This window comes from Bos taurus, chromosome 8, assembly GCF_002263795.3.
Source record: "Bos taurus isolate L1 Dominette 01449 registration number 42190680 breed Hereford chromosome 8, ARS-UCD2.0, whole genome shotgun sequence".
Classification (NCBI taxonomy): Eukaryota; Metazoa; Chordata; class Mammalia; order Artiodactyla; family Bovidae; genus Bos; species Bos taurus.
The window spans coordinates 96,793,578-96,801,162 of record NC_037335.1 but is presented as its reverse complement, the minus strand read 5'-3'; the positions used below and the strand labels follow the sequence as shown (position 1 = coordinate 96,801,162).

General features: G+C 49.4%; 1 non-coding gene across 1 annotated transcript; it reads left to right on the top strand.

The window, feature by feature from the left end:
- Nucleotides 1–250: 250 nt before the first annotated feature.
- TRNAG-GCC (transfer RNA glycine (anticodon GCC)) lies at nucleotides 251–324 on the top strand. Its single transcript has one exon. It is a non-coding gene; the product is annotated as a tRNA-Gly (tRNA).
- The last annotated feature ends 7,261 nt before the right edge of the window (nucleotides 325–7,585 follow it).

Genomic DNA, 7,585 nt, shown 5'->3' with positions numbered 1-7,585 from the left:
TCTGCCCACTGTCCTGTTATCCCCATCCATACATGTGTTAGTGTTAATGCTCCACCTCATGATCAGAAGATACTGCGCCCCACTCTCTGTTTTTCTAAGAGGGAGCTCTTCATTTCAGCTCTCTTGTTCTTTCTTCACCACCATGTATGATGTGTTGGGGTGGGGGTGGGGATTTAATATGTCATTTAGCCTTGTGTTTCTAGACAAAGGAAACAACTTGTAATGGTATCACCGAGGGCAGCAGTGGGCTTCCCTGGTAGCTCAGCTGGTAAAGAATCTGCCTGCCATGCAGGAGACCCCAGGTTCGATTCCTGGGTCAGGAAGATCCCCTGGAGAAGGGATAGGCTACCCATTCCAGTTTTCATGGGCTTCCCTGGTGGCTCAGACGGTAAAGAATCTTCCCACAATGTGGGAGACCTGGGTTTGATCCCTAGGTTGGGAAGATCCCCTGGAAGAGAGTATGACAACCCACTCCAGTATTCTTGCCTGGAGAATCCCCATGAACAGAGGAGCCTGGTGGGCTACAGTCCATGGGGTCGCACAAGAGTTGGACATGACTGAGCGACTAAGCACAGCACAGCACAGGGCAGCAGTCCCCAGCCTTTTTTAGAGCCAGAGATCAGTTTCATGGAAGACAATTTTTCCAGGAGGGTGGGTGGGGGTGGAGGAGTGGAGAGTAGTTCAGACAGTAATTCAAGTGGTGTGGGGGATTGTTCAGATAGTAATGCTTAGTGATGAGGGGCCTCCACCGGAGGTTGGAGACCTCTGACCTAGAGGGCTCATAAAAGCCCCAGTGGCTGAACCCCACCTCCCAGAGCTTCTGATTTTGGGTCTGGGTCTGATTCTGGGTCTGAGCTGGTCTGGAGTTCCAAGGTGGTGTGGATGCTGTCATTGTTTTGTCTTATTTTGCTTTTAATTCCTTGGGTAATTCTAGTTTGCTAGAAGTTCTCAGGACTGAGAAGTTGAGTTTTAGACCCTCTAATCTACAAGCATTTATCGAACACTTGGTATATGCCAGTCCCTGAACTAGGTCCGTGTTCATGTCAGTTCATATGTATATGTGTGTATATCTATGTGCATGTATACATGAACAAGACAAAGTCCCTGCCTCTGAGACAATCATCACCTAATAGAGGGAAAATCATATACATTGATAAATTTCCTACAGGATAATGTCCTACAGGGAAATGATTCACTTTGTGGTACAGCAGAAACCAACACAACATTATAAAGCAATTATCCTCCAATTAAAAATAAATTTAAACAAATTTAAAAAATAAATCAGAAACATAATAGCAGAAAGAAAGAGAGAAAAATAAAGAAAGAGTGTTCATTGTGCCAAGCCTTGGTGGCAATGTTGGTCAAAATCTCAGTGCCTAGTGAAAGTGGCTACTCACAGAGAGTGCGTTAAGTCACTTTGGTCGTGTCTGACTCTTTGCAACTCCATGGACTGCAGTCTGCCAGGCTCCTCTGTCCGTGGGGTTCTCCAGGTAAGAACACGGGAGTGGGTTGCCATTTCCTCCTCCAGGGGGTCTTCCCCATCCAGGGATAGAACCTGTGTCTCTTAGGTCTCCTGCATGGGCAGGTGGGTTCTTTACCACTAGAGCCACCTGGGAAACGATGAGGTGCAAACAGAAAGCTCCAGCAGAAGATGGAGAACCAGGGGCTGAGGTTCCAGGGGGTTCCACACACACTTTCAGGGGCCCCTTGTCTTTGAAGGGAGAGCTCTACATCCAAGTGTGTGAGTCCCCGCACACACACCTGGGCTGAAGGCAGCTGGCTCAGTGTTCCCCAGGAACAAACAACCACTGTCTGTCCCCACCCCAGCTCAGAGGCCCCCTGCGCAGCCTGTGGGCCCGCCTGCCAGGGGAGGCTGGCGGAGGCCGCCCTGGGCTTGCAGCCGGGGAGCCGATGTGCCAACACACAGCTGCTGACTTTCTTCCCCCCTCCCGTTAAGCTGGGAACATTTTGCACTTTTCTTCTCCAACTCTTTCAAAGCAAGTCATTTTCCTCCTCTGGAAGGTTGCCCATTGTTCATTTGACATTAAAGATAGGTCTTCACTGTTTTCTCTTAAGGCAGCAATTGGTGAAGTTCAGCCGTATTATGCGGACTTGTCAGAAGGATACAACATTATACAAAGGAATGATGTGAAACAAAAATTGCTCTCTCCAACCTTCCCAACCTCTGCCGCATACAGATTTCAAAGCATTTTCTGCCCTCATGTGTGCTTGGCATAGCCTGGGATCGGCGAGGTGGGGGAGGGGGCAGTAATTGAAGGGAGGGGTGGGGTTTGTGGTTCTTCCGGCTGCCAGGGAGGCTCGTGCTGCTGGGAATCGCTCAGTGGACTAGGGGTGGGGGGTGAGGGGGGGCTGAAGAGGATGAAACGGGGCAGGTGGAAAGGAAAACAAATGAGGAAAACCTCTCTCCCCTCATTTTTGTTAGGAATATGGTGACTTCAGGCCTCCAGAATTGTGGGATGGCTGGTTAGTTTCAAAGAGTTGTGAAATCAAAGTGTTAGTTGTGTTTGACTCTGCAACCCCATGGACCGTAGCCCACCAGGCTCCTCTGTCCATGGAATTCTCCAGGCAGAAATACTGGAATGAGTTGCCATTTCCTCCTCCAGGGGATCTTTCTGACCCAGGGATTAAACATGGATCTCCTATATTACAGGCAGATTCTTTACTTGTAATGAGCCCTGGTGGTCTTCCAGTTCCCGTGGTGAATTCAGAATTCATTTCCTGCAACTTTTACTCAGAATCACATGGTCCCTGTTGCCACTGGAATGTACTCCGATTATAATTCTGGGCAGAGGCTTGAGTCACTCTGCCTCCGGCATTCAGTTTCCTCATTCATCGCTTCATTCATGAATTAGCTGTGGGCTCTATTCTCCACTGATGAAACATTTGACCCTTCACATTCCCATGCCTCAGTTTCCTTACCTGTAAAATGGGAATATGAATTAGTTACCACCTAGGGTTGTTGTATGGGTTAAATGATATAATGTGCACACTAAGCATGGTGCCTGGCTGGCTAAGTCCTCAGGAAATGTTTGGTGTGTGTATTACTTTTACCATATCAGTCCACAGACACTGATTAAGGACCACAGGCCCTGTTCTGGGCCCTGGAGAGCAGAAGTTGAAGGAGACGAGATGCTGCTTGTATTCTGGTAGGAGAGGAAACCAGGCAGTAATGGTCCAGGATTGGTGAGCTGGGAAAGAGGCGGGCATGAGCTGCCATGGCAGGGGAGGGGGGCACCTCCCTGAAGCCAGTTGGCTTCTGGGGGAAGTGCCTCTCAAGGGAGACTTAAAGGATAAATGTAGAGGGGATAGTCTCCCTGCCAGAGGGAAGAGCAGTGCAAAGACATGAAAACATCCAGAAGGTTTCCCAGAACTGAGTGCAGACTTAAGTGCCTGGAGCATGATAGGGCTGCTGGGTGGGCAGCTGCAGGAAAGGGGGCTGGAAAGTGAAGTCTGGCCCCTCAAGAAGTGCTCTGGGAGGGAGATAAAAGGCTGGGATTTGGTGCTGAAGATCAGAGGGAAATACTTAATGGGTTTTTAGTAGGGAAGTGGCATGGCCTAATTGAATGGCTCTGGGCGGAGGGTGAGTTGGGTGGATGAGAACCTGGTCAGGAAGATACCGCAGCAATGTAACAGAGCTCTAAAGGGAGGAAGAACTGGGACGTGGCCAAGCAGAGGGAGAGCTGGGTGCTTCTTGGAGATTTAGAAGCTAGAATCTCTACAGCTTGGAAAGAACAGGACCCAGGAGGAGTTGGGGAATGTAGCCCCACCCTACACACCACCAGGTTCACGCCTTCAGTGACCCATGAATGATCCTTCCCAAAGATGAAGATGCTGTGTCCTGTTATGGACCTGCTGCCATATTTGAGGTTGCACAGTCAGGTGGACATGATCAGGAGGCATTTGGGGGCTTACTTCCCTGGCGCTAATGGTAAAGAACCTGCCTGCCAGTGCAGGAGACATAAGAGACATGGGTTCGATCCCTGGGCCAGGAAGGTCCCCTGGAGGAGGGCATGGCAACCCACTCCAGTATTCTTGCCTGGAGAATCCCGCAGACAGAAGAGCCTGGCAGGCTACAGTCGGTGGGGTCGCAAAGAGTCAGACATGACTGAAGCAACTTCGCACACACTGGTGATGCAGTGGATAAGAATCCACCTGCCAGCACAGGGGCCATGGGTTTGATCCCTGGTCTGGGAAAATTCCACATGCCTTGGAGCAACTAAGCCTGTGTGCCCCAACTATTAAACCCCTGTGCCTAGAGCCCATGCTCCGCAACAAAAGAAGCCCCCACAATGAGAAGCCCTGGACACTACAAGTAGAGAAAGCCCGTGTGCAACGACAAAGAGCCAGCACAGCCGTAAGTAAATAAATCCAGCAGTGTGTACATGTCAAACATTTTTTTAATAAATTAAAAAAAAATTTTTTTTTAAAGAGGCATGTGGGCCTCCACCCTCCCCGGGCACCATTCCTGTCCATACATGCTGTCCTGTTGGGTGCTGGATGGGCCCCTGTGGGATGAGAATCACGGATGAGAAACTGTGAGAGTGAGCAGTATTCACCTGCACTTTGCCGTTTACAGCGAGCTTTCCCTGGGGTTGGAGCATTTGATTCTGCTAACTGCACAGGGCAGGAGGCCCGGCAGAGATGAGCATCCCCACTTCACAGATGGGCAAAGAGCGGCATTGAGAGACCTACCCGTGCCTCTGTTGCAGGGTCTGGATTCTGGTCTAAGAACGTCTGGCTCCAAAGCCAGCGCTCTTCTCACTGGCCCAGGAGTTGCTTGACACATGGTAGCCTTGGACTGAGACACAGAGACCCGCTTCCTTTTCACAACATGGCCTCAGCTTTGCTCTGTGGTCTGAGACAAGTCACTTACCTTGGTCTAGGCTTGAGTCAGTGACTCTGACAAATACAGAGCTTGGAGTGAAGAGCCAAGGCAATCCCTTCCAAGCGGACCAGCTGGGTCATAGGGCTGAAGGCGCTCTGAGCCCACAGGTGTGCCAGGGTGAACCTTGGAAGGGCTAGTTACAGCCCTGGACCCTAGCCTCCATCCAGCACCCTTGGGAAAGATATATGATCAGAGAGCCCTATACTGCACCCTGGGAAGCCAAAATGAACCGCCTGTGGAGAGTGTGATTAAAATCTGCAGACACAACAGCTCACCAGCAGGGCAGCACCATCCTCTAGGTTCAACCACTACTCAAACGCTACTCCCTGGGCCCTCTTTGCCCTTCCCGGGCTCCTCTGTAAGGTTTTAGGCTGAATAGATCACCCTTGTTCCAGTTTTTGCCGCAGGTTGCCAGGGACGTTACCAAAGTGGGAACGACGTACCATTTGTGGAATGAATCGAAAACAGAATTACTCATCTCCCCTGGCTTTTATGTCCACCAGGACTCCACAGAGTGGGGTCTTCACTCCCCAAAGGGACCCATTCTTTTCCTCCTGGGCACCATTTTTCCCTTGGGAGACTGACTTTGGATTCTGCAGTTTACAATCACAGAAAATCCAAAAGAATTTTCTTATTTTTTATTTTTTTTAAGAGAAGAATAAAAGCCCTCTCCCAGAGGTCACCTATGTCAGGCTCTTCTCTGGGTGGATAGACAGAGCAGGGCCTCAGCCTGGCTTCCTCTGCACTTGTGGGGAGCGTGTCTGACTTTCTGGAAGCCTGGGTGGTCTTCTTAGCTCTGCCAAGCAGAAGGAAGACTGAACTTTCCCCAGATCCATACCTGGGGCTAGAGACCACTTCTTTTCATTTCTTTTCATTCCTTCACCCTCTCAGCTTAATGCGCAGTTTAAACAGAGGAGACTAAGGAACACAGTCTCTCCAGTGGCTACATGGATGACTCTGGAATTAGGCCACAGCTATCAGTTTTATTTGGCGATCCCAGTTGGATCTCCAAATTATACCTGTAATTTGGTGCACTCCATGTATTACAGAGTCTGTCAGAGAAATCCTATAATTATTTTTTAAGTGACAAAGTTTTAAGGAATAGCTAAATAAATGGAGCTAAATTTAGACCACTATCTCCGTACAATGGAACGAGGCAGGAGTCAGAGATGCGATCAGTCACTGGAAGAAGGAGAATTTTGTCACTATCCAAGAGGTGGCAGCAAAAATTACCTCAATTAACTTAACAAGAAGCCCGTCCTCCTCTGCCAGCCCACCCAGGAGCCCTGGCACTCACCTTGCCCCTCCTCTGCCAGGATTCTGTGCCTCCCTTACCGAGCTGTCCCGGGCTCCATCTGCTGCTCCCGTCTGGGGCTGATGCCCAGGCCCCAGTCACGTCCTGCCTCCTCCCCAAGAGCCTCCAGCTCGGCATTCCAGAAGGAACAGGGTCAGGAGTTCACGCCTCAAAGAAATCTCAGCACAGATCAGGACCTCACAGGGAGGCCAGAGGGAAAAGCAAGGGCCTGTGTTCATCCTGTGCAAACTCCATGGGAAAACGAGATTTTTCCACAAACCCTAAAATGGAAGATCTCAGGAGAAACTGGATACATACCTTCTCTATTTGTTCAAGCTTTTTTTTTTTTTTTGGCTCTGCCACGGGTCGTATGGGACCTTAATTCCCCGAACAGGGATCAAACTGTGGCCCCTGCATTGGAGGCACAGGGTCTTAACCACTGGGCCACCAAGGAAGTCCCTAGGCTTTTATTTTTGAGACTCTCCTCTGTGCTAGATGTTCATGGATGACTGAATGAATGAACATGAATAGATAGGTGCAATAGGTGCATGAATAGATTGATAAAATATTTATTTAGCTCTTGCTGCTACTGCTGCTAAGTTGCTTCAGTCGTGTCCAACTCTGTGCGACCCCATAGACGGCAGCCCACCAGGCTCCCCCGTCCCTGGGATTCTCCAGGCAAGAACACTAGGCTACATATCCTTCTAGGTTCTGGTTTTCCATTTGTGAGCAGAACAGAAGGCCCTGCCTGCTTGTAGCTCACATTCTAATGGAGGTAAGATAATAAACAGGATAAGTGGGGAAGGTGTGTGGTTGGATAGAGGGTCATGAGTGCTAAGAAGAAAGATAAAGCAGGATGGAGGAGGAAAGGAGTGATGAGGGCTGGGACAGCTTTGCAGCTGTGACAGCCAGAGATGACCTCGCTGACAAAGCCTCGTTTGGGAAGGGACCTGAGGAAGAAGCCCTGTTGCTCTATGGAGGATGCACGTTCCAGGCCGAGGGAATAACGGGTTAGAAGACCCTGTGGTGGGAAATGTTAAGAAGGCTGTTGGAGACATGGAATGACAATTATGGGACAGGAGGTGCTGGAGAAGTGAAATATCTCAAATAGATATTTACTATTGAAGTTGCCGTTGTCTAGGCCAGGGATCAGCAAACGAAGTGTTTTTGTGCAGCCTGTGAGCTGGGAATGGTTTTTACATTTTTAAGTGGTTGGAAAGAAAAATCAAGAGGAGAACATTTTGTGACACGTTGAAAACTATATGAAATTCAGATTCTGGAGTCCATAAGTCAGGTTGTATCTATTCATGTACGTACTGTCTGTGGCTGCTTGCTTTTGCATACAGGGTCAGGGCTAAATAGTTATGGCAGAGAATGTATGGCCC